We start from the raw sequence: 12959 nt of genomic DNA, 5'->3' as shown, positions 1-12959 counted from the left end.
GGGAGCACATCCAAAACTCCCTCCTGCATTTGCGCTGTTGCTCACAGAGATTTAGTAATGTCTCACAGCAGTCTTCCTGCTGGGGGCTTTCCGTTACTGTTACACTTAAACTGAACCCCGCTGCCAAGCACAGCGTCGGGACAGCTGACCGAAAAATGAGAGTTCAGTTGAATGTCAGGTGTGGGGGGGGAAAGTGTGAAAGCTCTCACCAAAAAGCTGTGACATGCTTCAAAGACGCTTTCATCTAAGAAAGAAAGAGGGCACTTCTGGGGAAATGAAAATCAGGGTGGCTCACAATTGTTAGCTTGAGATGGGAGCATTCCTACGTGTCCTGAATGAGGGCCCAGAAACATCTCCGGGTTACTCTGAGGGGATGAGCTGTCCACGGCGGTCAGCACACGCACGGGCTGGAGACGGCGTCTGACCCCACGTACCCCTTGCCTTCGGTGAAGGTGCTAAAAGGCTGCGGCTGCTGCAGTCCTGTATATCAGAAATGCTGGCAGTGATTTGTCGGTAGCTTTACCGACGTCAAAACTCTCATGTAGCTTCTGTCTGGTGACGTTTCCCTACCAAGATGAACACTTTATGTTGTTGCCTTTCTGGCCCTCAGCTTTCAATCCAGGCCCCCTGCTTCAGGTTGGGTGGAAGTTTGGCACAGGTATTTCGTGCATAACTGTTATCAAACTCAAAAATTGCAACAGCAAGTTTGTAGGTCTTTTGCCCTTGTGGGTAGCATGCCCCAAAGTCACATGGTTTAACCCTTGCCATGTATTAACACACAAAAAGAGCTCCAGAAACACCACATTTCAACCAAAGTCATGTCGCGCCAACCAAGAAACAAAGGACCAGCCTTTCCCATCAGAGAGGCTCTGTATCACAGCTCCACCATGGAGACAGTACGTTTCAGGAGGGCAGGGCACCAGCACGCACACTCCGTGCAGGTTGCACAGCTCCTCCGCATTGCCAAAGCTATTTCTTGACTCGCTTAAGTTAACACATCTGCACTTCTGCCTGCTACAAATATTATTTAGTAATTTCTTCTGAGAATAGCCCTAGGGGGCGGAAGGAAGGGGACTGTACAACCTTATCTGGTTTCACAGCACAGAGGCACCAATGGGTGACTGCTCAGCAGCCATCACAGGCAGGGCAGCCCAGTCAGGAGAGCTGCCAAAGATCAGGAGTGATCCTGGGGCAGGAAGGATCAGGACTTTAACCTACAATTTTATGGTAAATCAGATCACTATTACTTCCCCATGACTGTCCTGCCCCAGGGTGCTGCTGCAACAAGAAGCTGCCTATATGCCTTATATCACTGTCACAGAGGAAAGAATTGGGGGTACATGACCCACAGGAATATCTAACCTCAGAAACTGCTGCATTAGTGATTACCCTTTCCAGACAGCTAACTGTGCACAGCTTTGCTTTCTGTATGCCCGGCATATACTTCTCAGAAGCTTTCCTTCCTCAGGTAGCTCTGTCCCCAGCAAAACCAGCTCTCGGCAGGGTCACCCATGTTGTCTGTCTGTCCGACATCGCCACCATACACTGCAGGCTGGGCTGGCCTGCCTGTGGATGGCCACACAGGATCCAGCCTCTTGCCAAAACCACACGTCCTCCCCTGCCAAACGAGGGGGATCCCCTCCCCAGCAAAGGCTGGACACAACCAGGGTGAGGAGGCGACGCAGGCTGCCAGAGCTGGAGGAAGCAGGGAAGGTGCCGTGTCCGTGGGGCAGTCTTTCCCAGCCTGCCATCTCCCCCACCCTGCCCCAGGGTGCCCAGCGAGGAAATACACACACCACAAGAATTTCCATGAGTGTGAGGAAAACAGAGAGCGAGAGAGAGAGAGCGAGAGAGGGGGAGAGAGAAAGAGAAAATAATAATAAACCCAAGAAAACTAACTAACCTTCTGCCCACAGGAAAGGTGATCCACGTGCGTGGCAAATTCTTGGGCATGCAGAGATGTGGACACCAAACTGGAAGAAAAGTAGCATGCTTTAGAAGATGCACCAGCATTTCTACCAGGCTTTTGGGCCCATCCTTTCTACATCCTGGGAATTCCCCTCCCCATCCCCTCACTCTCCACTTAACTTTTTTCTATAAATGACACCAGAAGCAGCTCAACCTTTCAGTACTCATTTCAGGGCACGTTTTGGTGGCCAGACCTGGTCACTGCTACTCGGAGTTATCCTGAGCAGTGCCAAGCATCCAGTCCCTGTGCGGGCCACTCTTTCTTGCCCAGGACATTTTTTGACATGTTAAAACTGCAGCAGAAAATGAGCTGATAGAAAGCAAAACACACACGCAACAAAACCAGACACAACAAAAAACACTTTCCACAAGAAGTACCCAACTCTTATCTGCCTTTGGCGCTGACTCTCACATGCAGTTCTTTCCTAATCTAAAGCCGAGATGCAAGGGTCAGATTAGGCTTATTAAGAAAAGGAACACCACAGTCAGGGAACTTTTCGTGAGGCCTGGCTGCTCTGTGAACTTGCTACCACAGCTGTTAAATGCATATGGGAGGTGTGAGCATGCTGACAAACAGAATCATCACAGTGAATTTATGCCAGGACAGAAGTTAAAACATGGTCATTTGTTTTAAGCTGTAAACTTGCAAAGGGCTGAGCTGTGCAAGCCATTATTTATTTATTTATTTACTTATTTATTTATTTACCGAGGTGTGTTCAAGGATCAGAGCAGCATGCGCCAGAGCTTTTCCTCAGGACTGTATTTACCCCTCTTGTTAAACATGTTTATAAACCATGCTGACACAGACACTAGGGAGCCTTGGTTTCATGAAAATCCAGTGCTTTTCTCTAAAAGCAGCATTTAGTGCTGTTTCTGGTGCAATTTCACCCATCCCTCCCATGTCAACAGAGGTTCTTCACCGGGAGGGTGGTCGTGCACTGGAACAGGCTCCCTCCCCAGGGACGTAGTCACAGCACCAAGCTTGTCAGAGTTTAAGCAGCCTTTGGTCTTTCTAAGTGACCACTTAGTCACACGGTCTGAGTTTTTGGGTAGACCTGTGTGGTGCCAGGAGTTGGACTCAATGATCCTTACGGGTCCCTTCCAACTCAGGACGTTCTATGATTCTATGCCATGTAAAAATACTGACTTGAGAATAAATATTATGAATGCAACCCTCAGTCTCCAAGAAAAAGGTAGCTAACATATCAGTCACCATAGAGTGAAAATCCTGCCTTTTTCTGCTTTCTTCCCTGTGCTGTAGCAGACAAAAAGTAGCAGTGTGACATGAGGATTTAAGGGGAACAGAAAGCAAGTAAGCATCTATGAGAGACACAGAGATGGAGAAACAGCAGAGGCTGTGGCATGGAAAAAGGGAAGGACAAAAAAACCTCTACATAAATTCAGTTCCTGATGCATAAGATTTGTAAATCTAGAGAAATCAGGAGTTCCCCATGACTAATGTTTCTGAACAGAGGGCATAGATAGTTTAATATACACCTTATTTCATATAAATTGCTTTTTTCTGGAGCTCCTGATTCAAAAATGTTCTGCACAAGCCAGAAGGCCGAGTAAACATTTTCCAGCTGGAACTTCTGGACTTAAAGTAGACTTTGGGTTTTTTACTTTGCTTTTGTTTGTTTGGTTTATTTTGTTTTCAATGCAGTGATTAATCACTGCATAGGTCAAGCTACCTTTACAAGTGTTTGAATGACCTGTGCTCCTAGACTTCTCGTTGTTTGGATCTTTCAGGAACATCTGCTTCAGCCCCTGGTAGCCAGAGCTTTTTCCTTTGGCTCAGATTTAACTTCAATGCACAACATTAGTGATCTCTGTGAGTACAGAGGTCTTGTTTGTGGGCACCCAGAGAAAAAGTGTAAGTGGATGAACCCCGTGCCTCTCCTGTTCACTGTGAGGAAGAGGGTCTCTCAGGGGAATCAGGGTCTCTCAGTACAGGTCACCTCCCCACCAGACTTTTCCAGTTTCTATATGAACTCTGGTGTAAGGAACAGCATCTGAGCCCACGAAATGTCAGACTTGCAGGGCACAGGAACTGTACTGCAAGGCTGGAAGAGAAAGCCATCCTTGCTGTGAGGGGCTGCAAGCCCACCAGATACTTTTCCAGGTTACTGGGGTCTGTGGGTTAGGAACCTCCTAAACCAGAGATCGTGGATTGTGTCTTTGCATATAACAGCCCACCAAGTGTTTGTTGGTTGGTTGGTTTGTTTTCCTTCAATGAGCAAATGGAATCATTTTTAGATAAAATTATTTTAAAAATTAAGAATCCAAACATGCTATTGAGTTCCAGCTTTTGCAGCATAGTCAGCACGTACTCTCCCTTATCTGCCAGAGCTTGGTGCAGCATCACACCAGGCAGAGCACAAGAGGCCAGCTGCAGCCAGCGCCCACCAGGTAGATCCTGCTGAGCTGGAAACTGCTCTGAGTGGGAAACATCTGCACCCCCCTGCAGTTGTCAGAAGCTACAGACAGCTCTGAAAGCTGAAAGGCCCAAGTTACAGTTATGCTATGGGGCTGCATAGAGGGTGTCAAACCACTAGAGGGAATCCTGACCTCTCTCTGCAGCGGTCTCCGGCACACCGGGCACAGGTAAGGCAGAGAGGTTGGCTTTGGAAAGCAGGAAAAGGCATTTGGGGACAAACTTCTGCTCAGCCCACAAGAAATTAACCCCAAACCGAATTTGGGGTTAAATGAAAGGGAGGGGTAAGGGAAATGTGTGTGAGAGACAAATTATCCATAAGTTTCAGTTTTGATGCATGAAACATTCAGTTCCTCTGAAATGCTTTGTGCTCTTACTCTGCTCACTTCCACGAGGGACAGGGTGGGCAGTAGGGAGTACCCTTAAACAAGAAATACCATATTTCAGAAGAATTCCCATCCTTCTCCAGAGTGCTGCTCTAAACAGAAAATTCTCACAAGCATGTTTCTACCCCCAGTGATAAGGATGTGTTTGCTGGCTTCTGGAAAAGCTTTGTCTGCAATAGCAAACGTTCTGCATGCAGGAAAAAAAAAAAAAAAAAAAAAGAAAAGAAAAAGAAAAAGAAACACTGAAATGGTTTTGGGAAGGCCTGGTGTGTCACTGTACCTTGAGAAGAGCCTCACAAAAAAGTCACCTGTTAGTTACATGGGCCAGGTATGCTGTTAGAGATGTAAGGGATGTTGGAGGTATTGGAGATAAAGAGTTTGAAGACCGTATTTTAATCTGGCTGCATTCCTCAGCTGAAACCACTGCAGCACGCTGATGCGATGCAACTGGCCCATGGCTAGTGCCCACGCTGGCGGCAGCACGGCCAGCTGCTGAGGGCTGGGGCCACCAGGCCCCATGTCCTGCCAGACCCAGGTACTTTCAGCCACTTTGAGTGCATCGAACCACAAAAGCGTACAGCTGCCCAGGCACTTTGTGGCAAGCAACTTCACAAGGATGAACCACGAGTTGTCTGAGTGCCATTTCCACGGAGCTGTGTTTCCAGCAGCTCTCACGTTTGCAAGCCAGTGACTGCTGCTGCCAGCTCTGGCTGGTCTCACCTGCTGCACCTTTCTCCTCACAAACACCTGCCCAGCCCTAGGTCTTACCCTGGCATTCCCACCCTGCAGCGAATGTCATTCAGTTATCAACACCTAGATTAAAATATATATATATATATATATAATTCATAATGTGCAGACGAAGCCTGTGTACACCTGCGTGTGAAAATAAGCAAATGAAACTCGGACTCCACTGCTGTCTCCTTCCCAAAGACGTCTGCAGTGACACGAACCAGTGTGTGCACCACTGCTGGTAGCAGTGCAGCCACTGTGGCTCTGGGTGGAGCAGTTGTCCTAGCCACAGGGCAGGAGGCTTAGCTTCAGCACGAGGCTGAAAATAATAACTTCTGCTTTGCCTGTCTGAAGTGGGTCACTTTCACATCATGCCAGCAAAGGGGCGTCGGAAAGAAAATGGTGTGGTTAACAGAGCTCTGGCAAGGCTGGATGAGCTTGCCCTAGCTGCTACTGCACATTTTTAAATGGGTGATAGGAAATATGAAGAAATGGCTTTTTCTCTTTAAGATTGTGCTATTTTCTTTGTCTTTCTTTTTATGCTTCTTCCATTGTGTTGCTAAAGTTGTTGTTTGGTTTTTTTTACAGTCACATGTCCACACACACACAAACCTTCCTTCTGTCAACTGTCTCTCCCCCCTGCACATGACAGACTGCTGTACCGCTGCCTCAGCTTCCCCTTGCTTGCAGGCAATAACACTGACTTTGCCAGACTCTTTCTAGGCAAGCTATAGCCACAAAAACTGCCCTCTCCCACAGCAGACAGCTCAATCACACAGAGGAATTAGAGACAGCGAAACCACAGCAGGTGTCTGACTGCGCCTGGGTTTCACAGAGGTGTCCTGGCCACAAAGGGGAATTTCAAAGTACCCGTTTGCCTTAGAGCTCATGCCTACCACACATCCCCATTTGGTCTAGATCAGGGGGCTGATGTGATGATGCTGTTCAAATACTAAGAAAACACTACATGAAGCGATAACAGTTAAAAACAATGCTCTGGCCGTCATTAGTTTACTTACAGTGCAGGCAGCACAACAGGGCAAACTGTTAAAATTCATTAAAATTCAGTATGACAGAGTAGAATCACAGTGTTTATCCTAAGTGGTTCTCCTAAACAGTAAAATTTAAGTGTTTCTTTTACTGTTAAGCAGGTACCTTTGTTTGCAACTATTGACTAGATTATTATCTATGCTAGATGAAATATGGACAAACCACAGAAGAGTGACTTAGTCAACAATAAGGAGCAAGCCTCAGGTTTGCCATCTATACCTACAGTAGCTGCATGGTATTTCTACCCTCACCTTTTACAGCAGTCGTGCTTTTCACAGTAGAATAATATACTTACAGATGTTTAAACAGTAGTTAAATAATACCAAATGATATCAAACGACTGTTCATTCAATTCATTATTGGAATTAGATGATCTTTAAGGTCCCTTCCAACCCAAACCATTCTGTGATTATCTTTTCTTTTCAACCAGAAAAAGCTCCATGCAGTGGATATTACCTTTTCTTTTTAACCAGGCAGAATTATCAGTGAAAGTTAGAGCTAATGCCCTGTAACCAACTCTTTAAAATTATAACATAAAAATAAGATACAGGCTCCTTTACCTCAATTTCCAGTCAGTAGCTCAGAAAGGACTGCTTCAGTGGAGCACACTTTCATCCACAGATGACACATTGTAAAGATGTATCTGAAGAAAACTGACATTAATTCATTGCCACAGCCTTCTTTCCACGCCCCCGCCCGCACCCCCCTTTTTTTTAAATTTTTTTTGGAGCCCTCTGATACTGGGTTTCTTTTTATAAAGTATATTGGGGGGAGGGACTGACTGCTGACTTCCAGTCAGCTGTAGCCAAGGCTGAGATGAGGGAGCAAATCGGTGCTAAATTATAAATTATTGCAGTATAAAGTAAACCTGTGATTACATCACCTGGTAAAAGGCCATTGCCAACTTGCAGAAAATAAGGAGGACTCGTACCAAGGTAAGAGTTGATGCTGCTCTGGGATTACATTGATTTCCACTCAGTGTCTAATAGTTAGGGTCTTCTCTGCACCCCTCAGCGTGCAGCTGTCACAGTATGCAGGGAAATACCTCTAATTCAACCCAGTCTTTTGTATGTGAAAGCATAGACTTGCAGAAAAAGGTAGGAAGAGACCATCTAAGGAAAGGCCAGCTCAAGTATTCTCATGTTATAATGAGCAGAAGTTTGTCTAACCTACTTTCACTAATACCTCACAGCAAGCGGTGTTTCTACTGTTCAGCTATCTTCAGCTGAAAGGGTTTATTTTAATTTCTAAGCAGAGTATTTCCAGCTGCAGTATAAAGCCATTATTTCTTTTCCCATCTGCAGTGGATGTAGCAAACTGTTTATTCCCTTCATCTTAATAGCTGCCATTTATGTATTTGAAGACCTATTTATGCCCTCCACACTTCAACATTTGTGCCGTAAGTACACCCAGGTACTTATGCATTTCAGAAGTAACTCACTGTATTTGCTCCTGTTTTTCAGACTTTCTCCTGAATTGGGCTGCTTTTTTCTTTCTTTTTTTTTTTTTTGTGAGAGTGACCCAAGACTGAATACAGTTCTCTAAAACCTTCAAAAACTGTATGTTCCATAATCATGTGGATTTTTTTTCTACATAACACTCCATTTCATTTCCAGTCATAGTCAATTTCCAAGATACTCTAAGGCCCAGATCATATATGTAAAACTATGCGTACATCTTTATGCTCCGTTATGTTCTGTCTTTCCCAAACCTTTTATCCAACTTGTCAACACCATTTGAAATACTTATATTAGGAAGCTGCAAACAGAGAAAGTAATTTTCATAACACATAGCAACATAAGGAAATATTGTTATAAAACAGTATGCTCATACATTCATTAACTACATTCATTTGTTTTGCAGTCTTACAAATTATTCTAGCCCCTATTAGTAGACAGACTACAGAAAAATCTGAAAATACTACTGCTTTTTCACATATTCGTTACATTTGTTCTTTTATGCACTGATTTCTTGACTGCAAGCTCTCAGAGATGCGTGAGAGGCAGGGGAAGGGTAAAGCCCCTTCCCACAGGTGGCAAAAGCTCAGCATTTCTACTCGCCACTGCATGAGATCAGAGAGACACAGCAGATGCTGTACTGTGATTTGTGCAAACACAAGCAGTACTGCTGCCTTTTTCATACCAAAGCTGTGAGGCAACAGAGTTTGGTGTTAAATTAACTTCAGTTTTAAAATTTGTGTGTTGAACAATGGGGAATGACAAGCTTCACACAGTACAGTGTATTGTCACAACTGGGCACCCCAGGGCCTCTCAGGTGGCTCCCATTTCACCAGGAAAACTCTGTCAAGGCTAAAGTGATGACCAATTTGCGCTCTTATCTTTAATCAGCGACTGAGTAACAAGTCCCCTGTGCCAAAACTGCCCTCTGCAGCTTTGTTCCACAGGAGCAAAGGGTCTAGCCCTGAGCTGTGTCTGGACTCCAGCTGGCTGCAAGCCCCCTGTCTCACTTGCTGCAGGCATCTCAGGGAAGCCTTGCTCCTTCAAGCTGGGAGATGACTCTCAGGTTGTTTTCTGGGGTGCAAAGGCTTGTCGTGCTTGGCACTAGTGTTGAGGAGTACTGCAGATTTAAGGTGGAGTTGGAGAAATATCTGCATATCTGCCCAGTTGCCATTGCATATCTGGGTGCTGCAAAACGAATCTAGCTGTAGGTTTAGGCTCAGTGAAGTGGTTTGCAAAGGAACATCTTCCTCTACCTAGAAAAGGGAATTCCAGCATCACATCAGCAATGCTGGAGATTGCGTTTTCCAGCTGTCTGACTTGCCTTGACTACACTGATGGCTGATGAGTGCTGGTCCATCAAGTACCACCCTAAGAATCTGAAGACCCTTTTACCCAAGACCAAAATACGTCACTCATGGTGCATCTATGTAAACCCCTGGGGTCAGCAAGGAGTCCAAAAGCACAAGACTTCAAGGCAGCGATACAATTACATTCTTGGCCTACTTTCCCAAGTATCTTGGTCACCTCAGAACCACCCTGGTCTTAGCAATCCTCCTACAGGGAGAGACCAGCAGGCAAGCTGGATCACCATGGGCTTCAGATAGTTGCTGGGTCTTTCAGAGACTGCTCATCAGACCCACAGCCGATTGTGTTCACAGAAATGCAAAAGTTGTCATCTCAGGTGAATATTTCAGTCACCTGGTGAAATTACTTGCCAAATTTTTTCCCCTAAGATTTTTTTTTTTTGCTTAGCTTTGCACTCTTTTCAAAAAAAAAAAAACAACTGTCTGACTGTGTGATAGTTTCTGCCATTCTATCATTGGATAATGTGAGAAGTTCTCCTCATTTGTTTGAGGTTTTTCACTTTCCTGCAAATTACCTTCTTGATCCCTTTCATGTTATGAGGTTTTTCTACACACGCTATTTATAGGAATGCAACCGTGCTAAAGGGAACAGACATTTTCAGAATTTCAACTAAATCTCTAGCACTTGGTTTGCAGCAGGAAGCTGGAAGATGATCATTGTAAGTGGCATGATTATACTCAAATGAAGTGCAGTTTTACTTCTGAAGCCATTTGTTCGCACTAACTTGTGTGTAAAACACTCGTCAGTGGCAGGCAGCCAGAACAAAGACAACATATCAACTCAGCTACACTAACGTTACAAATCAGAAGGAAATAAGTATCTAGCTCCCCTGAGACCAAGGCCCACCAGTTATATTTTACATACTACTCGTGTCTGATAGCAAGGACAGATAGCTAGTTGCATACGGAAAAGAAGAAATGAGCTACAGCTTACTGAAGTTACCTCCATTGCTGTCCTCTTCAGATCCCAGATTCAAGGAGAGCCAGATCTTTTCAGAGTGAAACCCCTTGCGTGCTGGAATAAATAAGGAAGTTCGCTCTGTTGCCCTTTCCATGGGAGAACAAACAAATACGTGTTTTCCCAAAGAGCCATTTTTTTCCAGAACTTTCTCTATCAAAGACTAGCAAACTTATTAAAGAACAGTGAACTAGGGCAGATGAGGAGATGAGATCAATATAAGGTCCATAAAGTAAATGTGCATGCAACCTGCGTGCACAACACAGTTACTACCATTAATAAGTAATTACAGCATTGATACACACACACACACACCCCCCTATATTGCTGTGTGTAAATATACATCTGGGGAGAAAAGGGGAACCACACAAAGGCAAAGTCATGTCCCATTGTGATGACTCTTGTTCAGCTTATAGACACAAACTACCCCAAGATGGCACTGTTGGGTACTGTTTCTGCTACCAACACAGGCAACCACCCAAAACTACCTGTCTTTCAAGTAAATGCAGGAAACCCTGTAAGCATTTTCTTAAACTTTCTTCTTTTTTTCATGTCTGACTAGCTCTTCATGGACACTTTCTATTTCTCAGCAGCACTCCCTGCATCTCCACATTAAGTAACTCAGTGATTAAAGCCAGGACTCTGCCAGAGAGATCGCAGAGTGACGATGCATCTCTCAGATCGATTATGGCAGCAGCAAGGTTGACATTTCCTTTCTCATACCTGTAGATCTAAGTGACAAGAGGAGGCGACACAGACTGGAGAGTCTGCACTGACAAACGCACCCTGACAGTGCACTCTGGTCGCAACAAAGCAATTTGTGCAGAAACTTCAAGAAAAGCACCAAGCTAAGCTAACATGTGAGCCATGGACACGCTAATTGCCATTGTCTGTGTGAGACAATACCAGTATGAAAAACAAGACCCAGCTCACGTCTCAAACACCCTTGTCCCTGGGACAGTGACATTCACTTTAGCTATACTGCGAGGTGCCAGAACAGGTCTCCCTTCTTTGCAGTCCTTTAAGGCATGCTCAGTCAGACATCAGAGCACAGTTTAACACACACTGGTCTGAAAACAATAAAAGTGCAGTGGCAACTTGGCAACACATAAGTTAAAATGGGAAATATCCAGAATGCAAAGATGACACATTAATGAAATATTTTGTATCATTTCATTTTACTTTTTTTTTCCTCCCACAGAGTGCCAGAGTAATTGTCACTTAAGACCCACTGAGTTTTTGGAGAAAATAATTTACCTCTTATTTACTGCCTGCTTCTTTCATAGGCATTTTTGTCCATCAAGCAAGCAGCAGATGAACACACGAGGTGTGCTGTGTGGAGAGCCACCTGCTTCTTCTTTCTCTTGTAGCTGAGGAATTTCACATGTCCACAGGGCAGTGCCAAGGCAGGATGGGAACGTTGTGAGCAAATGTGCTCAGGGGCAATGGGCTTTGATGCTTCCACCTAGCTACACACATTGCAACGCCTTGGAAAATGAGTTGGGGGTTTTGAGATGATAGAGGCTGCAAGCGGTGGCTTCACATTTGCACTTGCTTTACATCAGCAGCTTTAGACCTTCACAAACCTTCTGATACAGTGACCAAATTGCCTTAAACAGAGTACAACAACAGAGACATTTATAACACGGAATAATATTTTAAGTGTAATGGAGGCAACATATTCTGCAATGATCTAAATGCATTTTGATGCAGATAGTTTGAGTGATGATCTTCAAAGTATAATAATATCTATTTAATCTAGTGCTCTTTTGCTGAAATCAGCCAGCTAGTTCCTTTCAGTGGCATTGCCTCAGAAGAAAAGAGATAACCATCCATTTTCTAGCTATAAAGTATTTTAGACTTTCATGTCACACAGGTACAAGGCAGATGAAAGCGCTCCTATTAAATAGTTTCGCATTACTTTAGTGACAGGTTTCCTGGATTACTGTTAGAAGAGTGGTATTTTTGGCTTCTGTTTCCTCCACTTGCTGTTCAGCTTGAAGCCATAAGGCTTCTTCAGCCAAGTGATAACAAAGAAGAAGGCTAATTTTCATGTTCATGCTCTTGAACGCCTGAGATGGGTCTCAATCTGCTATGTCATCACTGCTAAGAGATCAGTATCAGTTCTATTAGTCACAAACTTGATATCTCATGCTCTCATACATCCCTTTCATTCTGGACAAGGGAGGTGGTAAACAATGCGAATGGTGCACACACACACAAACACACACTTTGCAGTGCTGCTGAGATAACAGCAACTGGTCATTGCCTTGGGCCAGGGCTTTCATTAGGTCCCACTCTTCTACAGCATTGAGTGATTCTGGTTGGTGCTTTTGAAAACATGAGAACTATATCTGAGACCCTAAAAGAAGCACTTGACTCTCTGCCCCCTCCAGATTTGAGGTGAACCCAGGGAGAGGAGAGGGGGATCTGAGCCACCTTCAGGCAGCAATGCTCCTGCCCCTTTCCATCAAATTCTGCAAAACCTGCTACCACAACTTTAACCCTGTCCTTGAGCTGTAGCTTGCTGGCAATAAGCATTTGTATACTTCTAGGATGGTGAAGCACAAAATGCCCAAGTGGAACCCTTGCAAAAAGGTTCAGAAA

Source organism: Anser cygnoides, chromosome 9 (genome assembly GCF_040182565.1).
Source record: "Anser cygnoides isolate HZ-2024a breed goose chromosome 9, Taihu_goose_T2T_genome, whole genome shotgun sequence".
Classification (NCBI taxonomy): Eukaryota; Metazoa; Chordata; class Aves; order Anseriformes; family Anatidae; genus Anser; species Anser cygnoides.
The sequence above is the reverse complement of the archived record's forward strand: the minus strand, read 5'-3'. Positions refer to the sequence as shown.